The sequence below is a fragment of the Pteropus vampyrus genome, unplaced genomic scaffold, assembly GCF_000151845.1.
Source record: "Pteropus vampyrus isolate Shadow unplaced genomic scaffold, Pvam_2.0 Scaffold78, whole genome shotgun sequence".
Lineage (NCBI taxonomy): Eukaryota > Metazoa > Chordata > Mammalia > Chiroptera > Pteropodidae > Pteropus > Pteropus vampyrus.
In genome coordinates this window covers 3,327,264-3,346,091 of record NW_011888859.1, presented here as the reverse complement: position 1 = coordinate 3,346,091, position 18,828 = coordinate 3,327,264, and the positions used below count along the sequence as shown (strand labels likewise).

General features: G+C 36.3%; 1 pseudogene; it reads right to left on the bottom strand.

Annotated features, from left to right (window-relative positions):
* Positions 1–368: 368 nt before the first annotated feature.
* LOC111741486 lies at positions 369–471 on the bottom strand (annotated as a pseudogene).
* Between the last annotated feature and the right edge of the window lie 18,357 nt (positions 472–18,828).

Sequence of the window (18,828 nt, the reverse complement as noted above, 5' to 3'; positions counted from 1 at the left end):
ATTGTCATGTAGGAAGAAAATAAAACAGTATGAGAATATATTTCACAGTGGACACTGATCCACTGTGAAATATAGATGGGACTTTTTGGCCAGGGTTGAGGGGATTGATTACATCAGATGAATTCTCTTTTCACTTAAAGTGAGATTAAGGAAAAATCTAGAGGCAAGGTTGAAAGTTCCAAGTTGGAGTTAAATGGGACAGTTTCCTGCTTTTTGCACTCCAAGCAGACCAATCTGGCCCTGATACCAAAGACTCCCTTTTGAAATTTCAAAGGGTGAAATTCCCCTTTCAAAACTACAGGGACAACTCATCTCTTTTGGGAATTTATTAACAGAGAACTTCCTGTGTTTTTTTTTTTTTTTCTTAACACCCACAGCACCTGGTCTTCCTAGGTACTAACCAGGCCCGTCCCTGCTTAGCTTCTGAGATCAGATGAGATCAGGCACATTCAGGGTGGCATGGCCGTAAACCTATTATTTTTATATTAAGGCTAGATCTCTTGCAATAAACAATAACTTAGTAACCAAAACTTTGAGTAATGATTTGTTGGGTTCTGAGTGGAATTTTGGATATCCCCTAAGAGGGCATTGGGGTAGACCAGATCATACTCTAGTGACAACCAACCCCCAAATCTCAGTGGCTTAATGCAACAAAGGTTTCTGTTTTACTCACTCATGCTACATACCCTAGCAGTTGGCAGAAGGGCTTTGCTTGTAGCGGTCATTCAAATATTCAGGCCATTGGAGACGGTCACCATGATAGAGAGAAAAGAATCGAAAGCTCTCATACTGACAATGAAATGCTCCAGAACAGAAGTGACATTGCTCATCACCCACTGGCCAGATTAGTCATATGGCCCCACCCTTAATGGGAACAAGAAGTACAGTCCTACCTTTTGCCCAGAAGGCAGAGAACTGGAAATATTTGGTTACTGGCACTAATGGAAATCTCAATCCATATATAAATAGATGAGATCCTGGTAAATAAAATCCTGTAAATCAAATCTTGTTTCCTAGTGATGTTGATGATATAAATATCTAAAGAGAGAAATATTCCAAGATGACTGTTCCTTGCTATAGTCACTAAATGAGAATTAAGATTCAAGGTTGGGAGAAAAATCTAATTTTAATAGTCATTATTATATTGGTCATGAACATAGGGAGAAGGAAGCTCTTTTTTTTGATCAGGAAGCAAAGTAGTAAATCAAATTTTTGTTTGTTTTTTGAATGAAAGTTGCTGCAGTATATCAGAGATCCTAGAGTAGTGATAGCAATTAGATTTTATCTTCTATAACAATTCCAATTTATTGGTTATGGCTTCTTAAAAAAGCAGACTCCAAACCTTTTTGATTTCTTATTTCTGTTGGTAAAACATACAATTTATTTACTTTCACTATATATAATCTATCTATCTATCTATATAATCTATCTATCTATCTAATCTATCTCTATATAGATTACTACTATTTATTGCATATACTAGAAAACATTTACAAAAGTGGAAATTAAAACTAGAAATAGGCAATCTGGTATTTTCTTCCTCCCCTACAATGAACTGTCTTATCTGCCCACTTTGCAGATGAATGTCCTTGAGCACTTATTGAACTGGATTTTCAGAATCGATCAAGGCTCAGTTCTTATGGAGTAGGAATGTCTGCAAAGCAAAAGGTGAAGACTGCCATTGTTGTGACCGGAATAACCAGACTCAACCCGAGTGCTTTGATTATAGAGGCAGTCTATTAGCTGGTGGCTGTCTTTCCAAAGGAGCAGCCCCGAAATGCCAAGATACAAGGTTTTTAAGCCCTAAATCCTATTCCTCATTCTGTCTTAAACACAAAGGTCCATCTTTCTCCTATTCACTATCTGTAGTACAGAAGCAGAAAGCTTGTTGTTAGAATGTTATGTTCCTATGGGTGATTGCCTATGTTCCCATGGGCAATAGCCAGTGTTCCCATGGGCGATGGCCAAACAGTAATTTTCAGCTTATATAAAATTGATTATTTTTCATGCCACGCAAGCAAGCAGGGTTACACAGGCTAAAATTGGCAGTTAGCGTATGAGCTCATTGTTACAAGTTTCATGATTAACAGAATGCGGTTAGGGGTTCCAGAAACGGCCTAAGGTATAGACTTCCTTTGTCCAGTTTCAGGTTTTAATTATCCTTTAACCCTTTCACATTTCAGCAGGCTATTACATCATGTGTTCCAGATGGCTGACATCTCTGACCAGAGTTGGGATTTTCTCTACATTCGTTTTTGCTTCCTTCCTATCTCCACAAGACATCCCACCCCGGGTTTCCAGTTTGAGGTCCTGGAAAGTTACACTGCCCGACAACTCTTCTATTGAGTCTTTCAAATGCTTTCTTCCAAAGCTGAATTCAGGGGTTAACTGAACAGAAGAATCAACAATGCATCTGAAAGTTCACAATTGTAGTTAAAGTCAGATCCAGGAACTATAGATGGCATCATGGGAAGATTTCACGTAGTGAGTTTCCTCAATATGAAAGATGCCTGAACTTTTTGGGAGTATATGTACTCTTACTCTTTTATAATTATATATTTTTTTAAAAAATGAATTACACATTTAGGGCTCATAAATTTGAAGGACAGGAATTACTAGCTCTAAAAAGGCTATGTGCTAGACAGATTTTTAAAAATACCTTGTTTTGCATAATAGCTGGTATCTTCCAGGAAAGGATTGGAAAACTTTCTGTACTCACTGTTGGAACTAGCCACGTTTTCTCTATTTTTACCACAGAAAATGATTTTAGAAGCATTGAGTTTTTAGGAAACGTGAAAGGTTGAGGAAAGAATTTGGATCTAAAAGACTGACTTCTAGATCACCACGAGCAGTGATGATGCATTATCCTCACTTCTTCCATGTATTGAATTCAAGTAAGAGGACTTGAATATTCTGGTGTTTACGTGTTTATGTATTGTAATAGGCCAGGGATTTTATTTCAGATGCAAAATAAACATAATTTTCCCCAAGGATTGGTAGTGCAATGGGAATGTTTATTTGTTTATGTTTAATTTGTTTTGGAAAGAAGGTTTTAAAATACTGCACAAAATTCATTGACAGTCCCTTCAAGCCTGGCAGTACTCTGTAGCAGTATAATAATTATTAAGATCACCAGCTTCCAGGAAATCAGAGGAATAAATTCTGAGTGGCTAGACAGATTTTTAAAAATACCTTGTTTTGCATAATAGCAAAATTGTTTCAGATTTGAAGTAGTGGAAGAAAGTAAAGGGTGGTGATATTTCAAATATATATTAACAGAGCAGCAAATATTAATATAGATTTTGTACATTATATGATTATATGTTACATATAAAGTAATATTGCTTTTTTGTGTACATGTGTATACTGCTGACAGCCATGGGAGATATGTTGTATACACACAATTTGGTGCTTGTTCCACTCGACTGGTGGCTTCTAATTCTAACAAGACTCTTAATCAAGCACTTTGGAAAGACTTAAACATTTTTTTCATATATCAAAAATGGTTACCTGGTGATTGGCATTTCTTCTTTCCAATAGATGGTGCTATCTCACTGCCAACTTTTCCATGGCAAGCCCTCCAGATAGCAATCACTGTTTCAGGTACATGAGCCAAATGGGTGTCATAATAGCTTAGAAACAAAGTCTTAAAACTCTCTAATAGTACATGTGTTTTATTCCACAGTAATTTTTTTCATTAGCCTCATTTCTATATTAAAAGCCAGACATATAATGAATGCGTAATTTACTTCTGGCTTTCTAATATTCCTTTTTTTTTTTTTTTTCCAATCCTGATAGTTATTTTCTTTAATACATTGGCTATGGGTTGCTGATCCCAATATTCTTTGTTTGCTTTGGTTGTCAGCAGATTAAAGGAAGGTATTTATTAGTACAGCTGGATCGTGTTGACCTAAAATACCGAGGAGATTTTGAACCTTTTCTATGTACATCTCTATATATGTCAAAGAAAAAGATAGCTTTATTGTGTGAGACACTTTCAAAAACAGAGATCATCTGGCGACTCCTCTAAGTCTCTCTTAGCTTTATGATCTCTAGACGCCATGATTTTTGAGTTGCATTAGGCCTGTCAAAGTCGTTGGATGCAATATACAAATACAGATCTAGCCAACACATCAGTTATTTGCATCTCCTTGCCCAATTTTCTGTTGAATACATTTAGGGCTCATTAAATAAAATGGCTTGAAAATTAAATGTAGGTATAACGATGAGTTATATTGAATTCTTAATAGAGTATCTTCATAAAGTGATTTTAATTTACTCTCTCACTACCTTTTGAAAACTTTTTAATGTGAAAAAATTTAAATATACATAAAAGGAGAATAGTATAACAAAATCTCATTATCTATTATCCAGCTTTAATAATTATCAATATATTGCAAGTTCGCTTTATCTATACATCCCCACCTCTAATCCCATGTTGGTTATTTTTTATTTACAGTTTTATTGAGGTATAATTTTCTATACCATAAAAGTCACCCATTGTAAGTAAATGTACATTACATTTAATTGCAATTCAATGATTTAAAGTTTATTTATAGAATTGTGAAACCATCACTACAACTTAGTTTTAGAATATTTTTGTCGTGAGAACAAGTTTTCCCATGGATGTTTGCTGTCAATCCCCACTCCCACACTTAACCCCATGTAACCAGTAATTGGAAAGTCTATAGATTTTCTCTTTCTGGACATTTTCTATAAATGGAAGCAACAATAGATAGTCTTTTGCAGCTCACTTTTTAAAATTTAGCATATAATGTTTTTTTTTGATATAATGTTCACCAATGCTGTAGCATGTAACAGTAGTTCATTTATTTTTATTGCCAAATTGTATTTCATTGTACGGATATGTTATTTTTTTCATTATTCTTTCATCAGTTGATCAACATTATGTATAATGCTGCTATGAACATTCACATAACAGTCTGTGTGAAAATGTGTTTTTATCTTTCTTGGGTAGGTACCTAGTTGTGGAATTGCTAGGTTAAGTTTATCTTTTACAAAATCTGCCACACAGCTCTCTGAAAAGCCATGCCCTTGTATGTCCCCACCAGGAGTGTGAGTGTTCCTGTTTCTCCACATCCTCCAGGACACTCGGTATTTTTCATGATGGCCATTGTAGTGGGTGCTTAGTGGTTTCTCCTTGTAGTTTTTAAATTATCTTTTAAATCGGTTAAATTTATTGAATGGGATTAGTTCTTCCTTTGCCCCAGATTACTTTTCCAGTTGCTCTTAGGTGTTACAAAGGATCTTGATTTAGTCAAATTGTCCAAACTGATTTAAACTTGAGGCCCGTACTCCTCTCCCCCAGCTAAGCCCTGAGGCAGGTGAGGGAGGAGCCTATAATTGGCTAAAGGGTATGGTTGGCTTTCCTCTTTCTCCTCCTTATTCTTTTAGTCCCTTCCTCCCACCCCCTATGATTTCACTGCCCTGGAATAGGGTAGGGGAGCGTGGGAAGCAGGAAAATCCTTTCTTTTCCGCTACTGTCAGGAGGCGGCCCAGGATTTCCTGGGCCTACAGGTGTTTAAGGCTGACTCTTTCACTGACATTTTGGGTGAGCACTGTCTGCCTCCCCTCCTCCCTCCTTTCATACGCAGAGAAAACGTTTTTAGTCTAGCAGATTGCGTATTCCCTCAGCCCCTAGAACTTGAATGATCACACCCGTCAACTTTTCTTTGCTGATGTCTGTTTGTCCCTGTCTTTTGCCACTTTGGACAGGACCTAAAATAACCTCTACCTACGTATGGGTCCTTAGGAAACATTAACTCATTTCTGCCCTCACAAATGCTGCAACTGCCCGTGGCCTAACACTGCTATCACACTTGCTCACCTAAAAGTAAAAGGCCTTTCAAAGTGAGCGGCATTTACTGAGATCAGTAAGAATAGCTATTGAGAATCATTAATTCAGGCCGAAGCCCAAGTAACGATCCAATCAGAAGGCAAAGGCGTTGAGTATTATGAGAAAGAGGAGGGAAACAATTACATCAGTAGAAGGAAGGCATTTCTATTAGTGCCGGTAACGTAACATAGTGATATCACTTTTAAACGATGTTTTTAATTTTCAGTCTAGTGGTCATCAACCCAGAAGTCACAGTTATTGCTTCCTTGTTATCTTTGTAAACAGTTTTTTCGGGACACAGGGTTGCCCTAGGCCCAGTCCAAAGGTCATTTTGCCCAGTTTTAACATTCAGTAATGAGAGGCATAAACGTGCCAGGTGGTTTCTCTGGCCTGGCAGCCTCAGCTCTATTCTAAAGTGGCTCCTCTTATATTTTTGTTTATAGTCCTTTGGCTTATCCATCCATAGCTAGTTATCCCTACTCCCTCATTTAGATTTTTCAGCTGAGAACTGGAGGACACACTGTTTACTGTTACCCCAAGCTGAGAGGTTTCACTGGGTCCTCTTAGTAGGCTTGAGGAGATAGACAGACGTGTCCAACGTGGTGGTGGGTGGTGACATACAAAACATCGACATCTTAAATCTTTCAGTCTGCTGTCTTCCTATCCTTTTATGTCCTCACTGAAGAGAGAGTATGCCTTTTTTTGTGTGTGTGAAATCCTTTGAAAATTTTTATCTTGTTTGACACTTTGCTCTGGGACATTGATTGGATCTTGTGATAGCTCTGGGTAATAGGACTGGACCAGAGATAGGTCTTTGTACTGTATATATAATATATATTTCCCACTGAGAAAAAAAAATTTTAATCAATAAAGGGCAAGAGACTAAAGGCACGATAATTGTGTTTTACAGCTCTGGGAGGGTAGAAGAGTAAAGCAGCAGGGTCATGTAGATTTGGGTTTGATGTCTAGTTCTATGTGACTTAGTTACATTTCTTAACCTCCCAGGGTCTATTTTATCATTTGTAAAATTGAAGTGACACGAATATATTGTTGGGCATTGTAAGAAATAAAAGGAATGATGTATGAAAACTACTTAGCCCAGTGCCTGGCATATAGCGCATGATTCAATAATCACCTCATTTTAACTTAATTACCTCTTTAAAGGACCTGTCTCCAAGAATGGTTACATTCGGAGGTACTGGGGGTTAGGACTTCAGCATATAAAATTTGGAAGGACATGATTTAGCCCATAACAATGATTAAAAAGGAAGAAACAAAATTTTCATTATCCATGTGTGACATGATTGTTTACATAGCAGATCAAAAAGCTCTATGGTTAAACTATTGGAATTAACCCATATCCCATTTGCCCCGAGAATATTTGCCAGCGATGTTTGCAGCTGCAGTGTTTGCCCTGAGAAAACTTGTGGATTACACTCTTAACCTTACTCCTGAAATTTGCTATGAAATATCTCGCTTTCATTATTATTATCGCATTGCTCTAGTATATTGATCATCTTTGGAAACAAATGTCATTCTGTTTATAGCATTCTGTTTTTAGTAGTGGTATTTCCATTTATAAAATATAGTAATTCTTGATCACTGAAAATATCAAATCCTAGAAAACATAGCATTCCTACACATGATGTTAATATCGTTCTTGAACAGTTGTCAGCCAAAGATTCATTTGATGAATATGATTTGTGTAGACATTTCTGTTATATCAGGATTAGAGACAGGTTCTGTTTAAAAATAATTCTAAGAACAGTTTTTATATTTTATTTTCACATTGAAAACCAGTCAGATTTGCTTCAGTCTCAAAGAGTGTGTTTATGTGAAATTAAATTAACACTGGCAGTGAGCTGTACTTCTTTTTTCTAAATGAGAAATGGGTTAATAAATGAATTTATGAAGTTGCTGGATATAAAGTCAATATACAAATATCACGTATGTTTCTCTAAAACAGCAAAAAGACATTAGAAAACAGAAATAAAAACATGATTCGCATTAGCATCAACACCAACAAATGCCTAGTAATAAATCTAATAAACAATATAAAAAAACTCACCAAAAGAAAAAAAATAGTACAAAATATTATTTAGAAAATTGAAAGAAATGAAATAAAACCTAACTATGCCATGTTAATGGATTGGAAGACTCAATATTGTAGAAATATCAATATCCCAAGTAGATTTATAGAAAAATCAAATCCCAATAAAAGTCTCTGTAGGTTGAATTTGGTGAATGTTGAGTTGATCTTAAAATTTACATGAAAATTCAAGTGGTAGAAAATAGCCAGGAGCATCTTTAAAAAGATGCTATGTGTGTGTTAAGTGCCTTTGAGTTGGCTCCGACTCTTGACGACACTATGAATGACTGATGTCCACAATGTCCTGTCCTCAACAGCCCTGCTCCACTCCTGTAGACTCCTGCCTCTGGCTTCTTTGATGAAGTCAATCTATCTCATATTTGGTCTTCCTCTTTTCCTGCTTCTTTCTATTTTTCCCAGTATTTTCCAAAGAACCCTGCCTTCTTCTGATGTGCCTGAAGTAGGCCAGCATCAGTTTTGTTATTTTTGCCTCCAGCGATGTTTCAGGATTAATTTGCTCAAGGACTCGGTTATCTTTCTGGCAGTCCAGGATATCTGTATAGCTCCCTTCCAATACTGTTTTTCAAATGAATCAATTTTCTTCTTATCAACCATCTTCACTGCCAAACTTTCACATCCATGGAGGTATGCTATAATTCAGTAAAAAGTTAACTTATAAAATACAAAATAAACAAATAAATATGCATGAAGTCTTTTTGAGAAATCTCTAAAAGGGAAGCAAATTATTATCTTGTAAACTTTTCCCCTTCCCACTCCACCCTGAAATTTTTTACTTGAAGAAAAAAATTGTTTCCTTTTCAAGATTCTCACAGTCTCCCGTTGAAGGCTGAGTCCAGTTTTAAGTTAGCAGAGTCACTGGAAAGTTGAGAATATCCTTTCAGGAAATGGGTCTCGAATTGTTTGAATGTGTTTCACAGGTTACAAAAACAGGCTTGGTGGGAATTTCAGCTTCGGTATTTAATCTACTGCCAACTGCACTTGACATAAAAACTCCGGTGACTGACTCATCATCTCAGGTTGTGACAATGAGATGAAGATGAGTGGAAATTCGGGCACAAAAAAGATCCATTACCAGTTACTCTTTGTTTTGTCTTTTTCAACAATGCAGATATTCTCAGTGGATTTTAACTCTGTATGACCGAAGATGTTCTAAGTATAAGATTCCATATAATCTTTTTAAGTCTTTTTTTTTTAATCTCACTGAACTTATTTGTTTGCTTGTTTATATATCTATAAACTTGCTTTAAGACACCCTGTAGTGAAAGATAGAAAAGAATAGAAAGGAAGAGCAAATTCCTTTCCTTTGGAATCACAGAATCTGGGTTTACGGAGCCTTTAAAGATCATTCGGTCAAGCATGTACCCAGAGTGTTGGAGGGGACCATGTTTCCATAAAAGAAGACTTCCACTCTAGACCTTAGAGGGAACCGTAGAAGGTTAATTTCTGCCCTTCTCTCATCCTCCTCCACCGGGTGACTTATCTGCTTGATGAAATTGGTAGAGAGCACGGAGCAGTCAGTGGGTTGGTTTCCTATCTCTTTGGAGCAGCGGGTCCTGAAGCTGTATGCCTTTATCTTTTATCTGGTTGAGCACTTCCTGGAGAGAATGCTGTCTCTGCAGTGAGGTGGGCTCGTGTATGCTGAACGTATGCCCATAGGTACTATGAGGTTGATTGTTGCTACAGATCCAAGCTGCCTTGTTCAATACACCTTTATCAGTGATATAATATTTTTATCTCTTTTCTCTCTGATTCTGAGTCTCTTTCTTGAATGGGCTCATTCCTTTTTGATTTCAGATGGCCACATGTCTTAGTCTGTTCAGGCTGCTACAATAAAATATCACAGACTTATAAACAACGGAAATTTATTCCTCACAGTTCTGGAGGTTAGGAAGTCCAAAGTCTAGCTTTCAGCAGATTCAATGTCTGGTAAAGGTTGTCTTTTTGCATGGTGGAAAAAAACAAGGTAACTTTCTGGGTCTCTGTTCTAAGGCCACTAATGTCATTTCCAGGGGCTCTGCCTTCATGACCTAATCAGCCCCAAAGTCCCCATCTCCAAACGCCATCACATTGGGTATTAAGATTCAACATATGAATTTTGGAAGGACATCAACACTCAGTCTATTGCACCACACAATGTCCAGGAACGTGTCGCTCTTCCTATGAGGCTCAGAAAGCAGGGGCATATTGCCCTACACACTTGGATCGATTGACCTGTTACAAAGAAAAGAAAGTTTTACTAAGTTTTAAGGAGACAAAAATAAAGGTGAGCAGAAAATATACAAAGAAAAATAAAAATGATAAAAGAGTAAAACATTGAGAGCTGGGTAAATGCTGGAATCAGGAAATTAGATGTCTCGAATCCTTTTCCTTGAGATTGCTTCATTAGTATTTCTGCTGCTCAAAAGATCTTCAAGGAAAATGGTGTTATTATTTTTCTGATTATACAAGTGATATTAATGTAGAAAACTTGAGCAACAGAACAGAAAGTTAAAAATCACCTAAAATCCCACCAGTAGGGTATCCACTAAATGTTTTGGGAAACAGTCTTCAGAGAAGGGCATGAGAAAGCATTTTAGAGTCCTGGAAATGTTCTATATTTTTATGAGGTTGGTAGTCACATCGGTGTGTACAACATAAAAATTCACTATGCTGTGCAAGGTTTGTGCACTGTACTATATAAGTTTTATGTATCAGTTTAACAAATTTCTGGACATTTCTCTCTCTGTACAATTTAAAAAAAAATAGAATCATATTATCCATGCTGTTCTGATAAGTCTTATCAAATTATTATATATTATAAATTCTTTTCATAGCAGCACATTTACCAATACATATTCAGCTGATATAAAGGTCTTAGGAAGTATTTGTTGGCAAGGTTTAGAATCTTATGAAAGTTTATTTAAGGAAATAGAAGTCTTAGGCAAAGAATATAATAGGCATTCTCATAGCATCTCAGACCAATTGTATTTCTTATTTTTTAACTTCTCGATTATCTTTAAGCCAATCTTTTCAGCCTTCTCAAATTTTTTTACTGCTATTAATTTGGGGATCTTAGACTTTCATGATAACTTCAGAGAGTTAACCTCAGAGAGCTACATATTTTCTATAAGACAGTTTTCTCACCGAAAGGGTCATTTCATGAGGTCTAGGTGAATCCATGGAGTTTATTGTGTGCACATTTTATACTGTCCAAAGTAACTATGCCGGCAAAGCAGAAAAATAAACAGTAGAAAAGGTAACCTGCATCTTGCCGACAGATCAAAATCATTGGTTTAATTATGTGGGCAAATGGCAGAAGTGGTGTTCATTACCATGTTAGAAGTGCATTCCGTAAATATCTCTTGACTAAGAATCTAACATGTGTGACATTGTGTTGGATGCTGGGGATACGATAATGAATATGACATTTATACTGGACCTCGATGAACACAGCAAAGTAGAATATAGAATGCCCCTTTTGAAACAAGTTCCCAAGATGGATATTTCTTGATCCCCTGATTACCGAAGGGTTGTAAAGGGCACATGTAGGGTTAGAAAGAGGAAAGGGAAGCAGAGGTCTGAAAACCTGGAAAAGCCTCTGGAGGTTGATATAAGGTGAAGCAAGCCAGTAGGAGACCATGAAGCCAAGCTTTGAGGCTTTGAAGTGAATCTGAAGTACAAGGTGATGGGGGAATTAAAGTCATGAAGGGAGTAAAGACGGGTGAAACTAAGCACAGGTAACTGCTGGCATCTGAGGTTTGATATTAAGGGTGAGTACTTTGTGATAAATGGCCAGGGGAAGAAAAGAGAGGACTAACACTCAAGATGAAAAGATATATCCAGTAAAAGTGACATAAATCTGGAGCCAACCGGAATCTATGGTGAGGTCTAGCTTCTTTGAAAGGAAGATAAAAGTTTTAATTGCCTGGTAATGGATACATAAAGAAAGTTAGTCATCCCTTCCAAAGGACATATAATGTCTTCTGGAATTTTCTAAGGTTCCCACTCTTGTCTACTTAGGTTACATGATGAATAGAAACAACAACTACAGGAAACTTGAGTCTTTTCATTAACAGGATATAAATGCTGGATTAAAAACACAACATAAAATACAACAAAATATTACCAGTTGGCAGCTGGTGGGTGGTCTGATTTCTTAATTGTTCTAGAATAAGCCTCTTACTGTCAAACTGGAAAAATGTGAAAGGCAAACAAAAATTATTGTCCAAGATAGGATACTTAATACCGATCATTAAGAATGAGAAAGGGCACTTGAGGGAGTAAAACACAAGTTAATTACTCTTTGGTGAATGTTTATATTTAATATACTGGCTAATGGACTCACCTCTACTAACCCCTACCTTGATATATATGCCAAAAACTTAGCATGAAAGAAATGCTAATTAGCTATGTTGAGTTTCATCCCAGTGGAAATTTCATTTCTATTGTTTCTTAGAATAAGTAGATTTCTCTTGGCTTCCATTGTTTAAGGAAATGCTTTGATTCTTGCATTCTTTCCAGCCAAAAACTCAGAGAGGATTTCCAGAATAGGAAGCAAGCTGTGTGTGTGTCTCTGTTGCAGATTTGGATAGTTATTAGGAATTTTCAATTCAGAACTGATGGCGGAAGATGGAAGAACTCTTATGGCGAAAGAAGCAAATAAAACCCAGGAATCTCAAGTCTAATCTGCAGGACCAGTGATTGAAGTTTAACTCTTTTGCTTTCACTGTTCCATATATAAAATACTTACATTTTAATTAAATTTCTTGTTCACGACAGCTTATCAGAGAGGGGAAAGGAGAGAGAGAAGCTTCTATTATACATCTATTGCTATGGAAGTAATTTTGATATTATTAAATACAGATACTTCCTAATATGTGCTTTCTAGTCAATTTGTAATCAGTATATATCACCATATATACAGCAAACAGTTTGCCGTATTCAGTGCTTTATGTACATACGAATGATCTCATCACTGTTGGATAAATACCCAAAACATGGAAAAAGGAAAGACCTCATTCTATACCCAGGGACATACCGGACAGATCACTGGAGGCTGGAGTGTCCTTGCTGGTCATTGAAGTGCTTGAAAGATGCATGGTCATGAAACATGAATGGTAAGAACCTCATGTGCCAGAAGGAAAAAGAAAAGAAGGGGAAGAAGGAGAAGAGGAGGATGCAGAGGAGGAGGAGCGAAAAAGTAGAAGAAGGGGAAAGGACGAAAGGAAAGAAGGAGGGAAGGAAGAAGTGGGGAAGGAAGGAGAGATAGCATAATTAACTCTTATAATCCATTTCCTGGCACAGGCAGGGCTGCCCCCTCCTCCCCCCCTCCTCCCCAACTCCTCACACCACCCCCTCCTCCCTTTTGCTCCTCCTCCCCCCCTCCTCCCCAACTCCTCACACCACCCCCTCCTCCCTTTTGCTGTTATTGCCTTTGCCTGGAATACTGACTTCAAAGCCAGCTCAGGTGTGGGCTTTCAGGAGTCTTCTTATTCCATCTCTGCTCCTCTGTGTGTAAGTTGTATTGACAGTTAGGGTCAAGCAATTTAATACATAATGATTTTCTAATAGATCACATCTGCTAGCTTTCTCTTTCTAGCAGACTGTGCTTTCATAAGGGCAGAATTCTTCCCTATGTGTCACAGTGCCTGGCAACAGTGCGTAAGCAATGAGTGCTCAATCAATGCACAGTCCTGAAAAGTTGTATTTCCTTTGGTTGTTCCTTGACTACTCAGTTCCCCCTCTTCAGAGGCGTTCATTATCAGGTTCATGAACGTCCTTCCAAAGGTAATTTCTGCATATTCAAGCGGTTGTATATACAGTTTTTCCTTCATTTTTTTTTTTTTTTTTTTAACGCCTATAGCACCTGGTCTTCCTAGGTGGTCTCCCATCCAAGTACTAACCATGCCCGACCCTGCATAGCTTTTTTTTTCCTTCATTTTTACCCAGATGACATTCTGCATTTTGCTCTTTTTCACCTGAAAAGATATCTTGATTTTTGTTGCACATCAGAACATGAAGAGCTTCTTCATCCCTTCTTTAAATAGCTCTTTGGCACTCCCTTCCAATGTATGGAGTGTCAAAATTCCATCAGCCATCCCTCGATTGACTTGCACGGTATTCTTGCTATTTTGCTACTTTATGTTCTACTGTGATTTATTCATAGCCTTAAAAATATACCATTTTACAGACATGTAGGGGTGTGTGTGTGTGTGTGTGTGTGTGTGTGTGATTGGCTAGATTAAAAAGTATGCATATTTCAAATATTAGTCGTTATCACCAAATTCCTTCTGTAGAGATACTGATTACATTTCAGTCAGTAATGGACAAGAAGATATTAACGTACAGCAGCATTAAATCTTTCATCTTTATGAATATGGCCATTGAAAAAAAGTATCTCAGTAAAATTTGAATTGGCATTTCTTTTATTTCAAGTGAGGTAGGGTATCTTTTCATATGTTAAAAAGCTATTTGTATTTACTATTCTGTGATCTGTCTGGTAATATCATTCATACATTTTTCTATGGGTTATTCTTTTTTTTAATTGATGCTAGGATATCTTTATATATTAGACAAATTAGCCATTTGTCAGTGATAGGAATTGCAACTATTTTCGAGTTTATCATTCATTGCTTTTATGTAGCCGAGTTTCGCAATTCCTTATTACATGGCTTCCATGTTTTGAGTTATTTTTAAAAAGGCCTCCATTACTTTTTTTTTTAAAGGCATGCTCTCTCTCTCTTCTCTTCATTTACATTTAACTCTTTGATCTATGTGCAATTTATTTTGGTGTAATTTGCAAGATCCTCTAGTTTAAATTTGTTACAGTATTAGATGATGGCTTTGCTCTTGATATGCCCATTATCATGAAGTTAGTTACCGTATAAGTGATGTATATAGAACCAAGAATGGCTCCTTGGAGGAAAAGAAACTCAAATCTAATAATGGAAATAAATCAGTGTGCCTGAGATGGTCGTGAAGCATGTAAAGCAGTATGTGGTAGATTGCTAACAGTCTAAATGTTTTACAGGGTACAAGATCTCCACAATAGCCTCAAAAGAAATCTAAATCTTATCACTCGAAAAAATTATTGTGCATAATTTGAGGCTGAATTTAATTGTATCCCTAAAAAAACAAACACTTTTTGTAAAAAAAGACTCAGTGTTTAGCACATTGGGTATAGTAATTCTTATCGTTGTATTTTAGGATGTTTTTCCATGTGAAAGAGGTCATTTTGTAAGCTCAGACCATAGAGAAGCTTTTGATAACTTTTCACCTCACCAATGTGGAAGCCTTATAAGGATGCCCAGAGGAAAGAGAGGAAAATTCAACATACAGATTTCAGGACTTAACGAAGAAGAAAAATTAACTTTCTCTACTGTTTTGATAACTTTTAGTGAACCTAATTAAGAAATTTAAAGTGAATGGATAATTCAACTGAGTAAAACAATGAATTTATGCCCACATATAGGTGACCTTGATATTGACTGTATTTTTGGTATAATGTCATACTGAAGTGATGCCCAGATTGTAAATATGTTTAAACTTACATTGGAAGTTCAGTTTAACTCTAGAGAGTTCTTTAGAGACCATCTCTATCCAATCTCTTCTTTTGCTGATTAAGAAATCGAGGATCAATACGACCAAATTATATGTCTACAGATAATATTACTAACAAATATCTTTAAAAATGAAGTAGTTATAGATTTTAGAAATACATAAAAATACAGAAAGTAAAGAAAGAAAATAAAAATCATTTACTTCATTATTCTTTCTGAGAGAAGGGAAAAGGTATTACCTTATAAAGAAAATATTTGAAATAAGTTCTCATCATCAGTAAATTTAGAGGCATTCTTTAAAGCACAACTAAGTCATTTAAAGACAAACAAGAATGATTTTTACTAGGCGGAAGGTAAGAACATGGAACATACTTCTTCAGAAAGTGCTCCCTGTTAAACTATAAAGAGATTAAGTTTATGGATAATTATAATTATAAAGAAAAACTAGAGTTTTTCTGAGTACATTTTTGGCCTTTTGAATTTCACTTCACAGAAGGCAATTATGGCTTTCCAGAATACATCCCTGTCACAGATGAGTAGGTTGATTTAACTCCGTATGAATTTTTCTTAATGAAAATCAGTTTTAATAGAAATGACATGCCTCTCTCAGTCACAAAAACATCCTTTCAGAATATTTATCTTTACCAATGAGAAACAAGTATTAGGAACAATGATAAATGAGAGTCTGCTCATGTTATTAGAAAAACGATGAAGTCAATTGTCCATTTTGGCTATTGGAAAGCTGTTGAAAAGCAAGTTCAAGGAAATTCATATACGTGGAATTGTAAAAGATATGAAATTTTGGGAGCCAGAATTCCTGTGGTGAGAACAAAAGCAAGTAGAAATATGTATTTAAATGCAAAAAGGTTTTATGTTTAGAATTTGCCGCTAATTCTTATCTTTCATACTGGTTGTTTTTCTTCTAAAAAAGAAAATAGGAAAATTTTCGAAGTCATTGACTCTAGGATTTAAATGGAATTGACCTTTAGAGCTAACCATGGGGTTTAAAAAGATCAAAAGAAGATTATTGTGCCATCGATTTCGTGACTAGAGTTTTCTTTTCATTTGTTTATTAAATGGAGAGTGATGACATTTCAGGAAATTGAGGACAGATTGTATGCACAATATGAAAAAGGAAATATGAGAGCAGAATTATTCTCAGAGGTGTGCTCCTAATTTTTTTCTTTTAGTTCTTAACTTAGCTAAGCCATCGCCTGTGGCATGTGTCCTTTTAAATTCACATTCTGGATTTTACCAATCCAGACTTCTGTAGGAAAAGTACTGTATATTCGCATACTTTGGATGCCAAGTTATATATTTTTATCAAAGAAGACATTAGCATTTCCTTCAAAATTTTCTTCTTATGGTTTGACGTCTTTAGTGAATGAATTAAGGCTCCATTTCTAAGGAGTTTAAATTTCCCTTTATTTCCATCTCTGTTATCAAAATACATCAATACTATATTGTACATATTGTATTGGATATTAGATATTGGATATACTAATCCAAGAAGTAATTTGGGAATAACACAATTTTTTTTTTCTCTATATTTGGGAGCAAAATAAGAAATTCTGGTCCCTATTCCTTAGGGTTGATCGATGTGGCCATGGGCAATGGGGTCTTTTCTGTGCTATTATTAGAATATAAACTAAAACAGCCCATGGATTCGGGGCTAAGAGCTAGGGGGAGAGACAAAAATTGGGGTCTGGTCATAACTATGTGTATCTGTATATCCACACTTCTTAAAAAGCAAAGATGACCTGAACTTGGCTAGCTTAACTTTGCATTCTTTCTTTTTACTCCATAGCTAAAGATATAGGGAAGAATAAAAATACCCAAAGTTATTTTGTTTTGTTTTGGTTTGGTTTCCCTTTTTTGTATTTAATAAAACCCTCTCCAAGTTTATGCTTAAATATATGATTTCTTGAAAACCATCTAGATACTGAAAAATAGGATGAACTAAGGAATTTTTTTTTTTTTCCCAGAGAGAGTGAACCTAGGACATTTTTATCTCTGCCGATTTGAGGGCTGAAATTAGACAGTTATCTTTTATCAGAGTTGTCTTGGCACAATTTAAAGAGAGTGAAAAGGGAAAATATAATGCTCGATTTTAATTTGTCTTCCTGTAAACTATAACAAATATTGAGACTTTCCTAGGCTGAAATAAACATTTCACAATACAAGCCGAATATGGGAAATTATACCTTGAGAATAATTAGGATATTTCCCCCCAAGTTTGGATCCTTCACTTATTTTACTTATCCTTCTTTATAATCTATGAAGAGATATTTGTATATTTTCCTTGACAGCATTTGCTCTTCCTCTCCATGCTGGAGAGTTGGCCATGTGTGAGTTTCAGAAGCCAAATAGGTCACATGTGTGCTTTTCTTGATTCCTGGCAGTTGAGATACAGGCCACTGGTTCAGGGATTTAGAGGCTCCTACCTGGACTTTGAGAGGCAGAGGATGTGGTGGAGTCGGGCTACCTGGGTTTGAGAGTCCACGTCCTCTATTATCAGCTCTATGACCTTGGGCCAGGTGCTCAGTCTCATTGAGCCTTATTGTTCTCACCTGTAGAATAGGACAATTACTTTCTTCGGGGTGTTATCATGAGAATTAAATGAGACAAAGTTAACTTGCTTAGAATGGGGCTTGACATAGAGTAAGCTCACAGGAGGTGTGAACTCATCCTGTAAAGGCTCCAGCAACTCAACCAAATAAGGACAGTTTAGAGCTCATCTAGCAGTGGCTGTGTCTTGTACCTGGAGTCTGATGGTGGCTTTGTGACCAAGAAGTTTTTTTATGTGATCCTATTTGAGGATTCCTTGTTTTCCGAACTTAGTCCTCCAGTCTTCCAGTCAATTTTATGAGCCACTCAGTAACCCTCCAGAAAATTCTTTTTCCTGCTTTAAGTTTGCCAGAGTTCATTGAGGTGGATATAGTCTATGACACTTCAATGAATGCCTGACTATTACGTCAGATTGTTTTCTTTGGTTTCATCTATGTGAGCCTTTTCCTGATAAAAAAAGGAGTTAACTTCATAACAACAAAGACCCTGCCTTCCCTTTTGTTTGCATCAGTTATAGAACCTTACATGGTACAGGGCCCAGGACAATGATCCTCACCTAGCACACAGGCTGGCATAAAGGAGGCCAAAGGAATAGTCAAAGGCATGTTGAATAAAAGAATGAATGAATACTCAACAGCTATTTACTCAGAGCTTCGATGTTGCTGAGCTGTGTTATCAACCCTTTATCAGGCTTCTGTTCAAGCGAAATAGAAATTCTTATATTATTTGTTATTTTTGACTGGGTATTCTGTAAT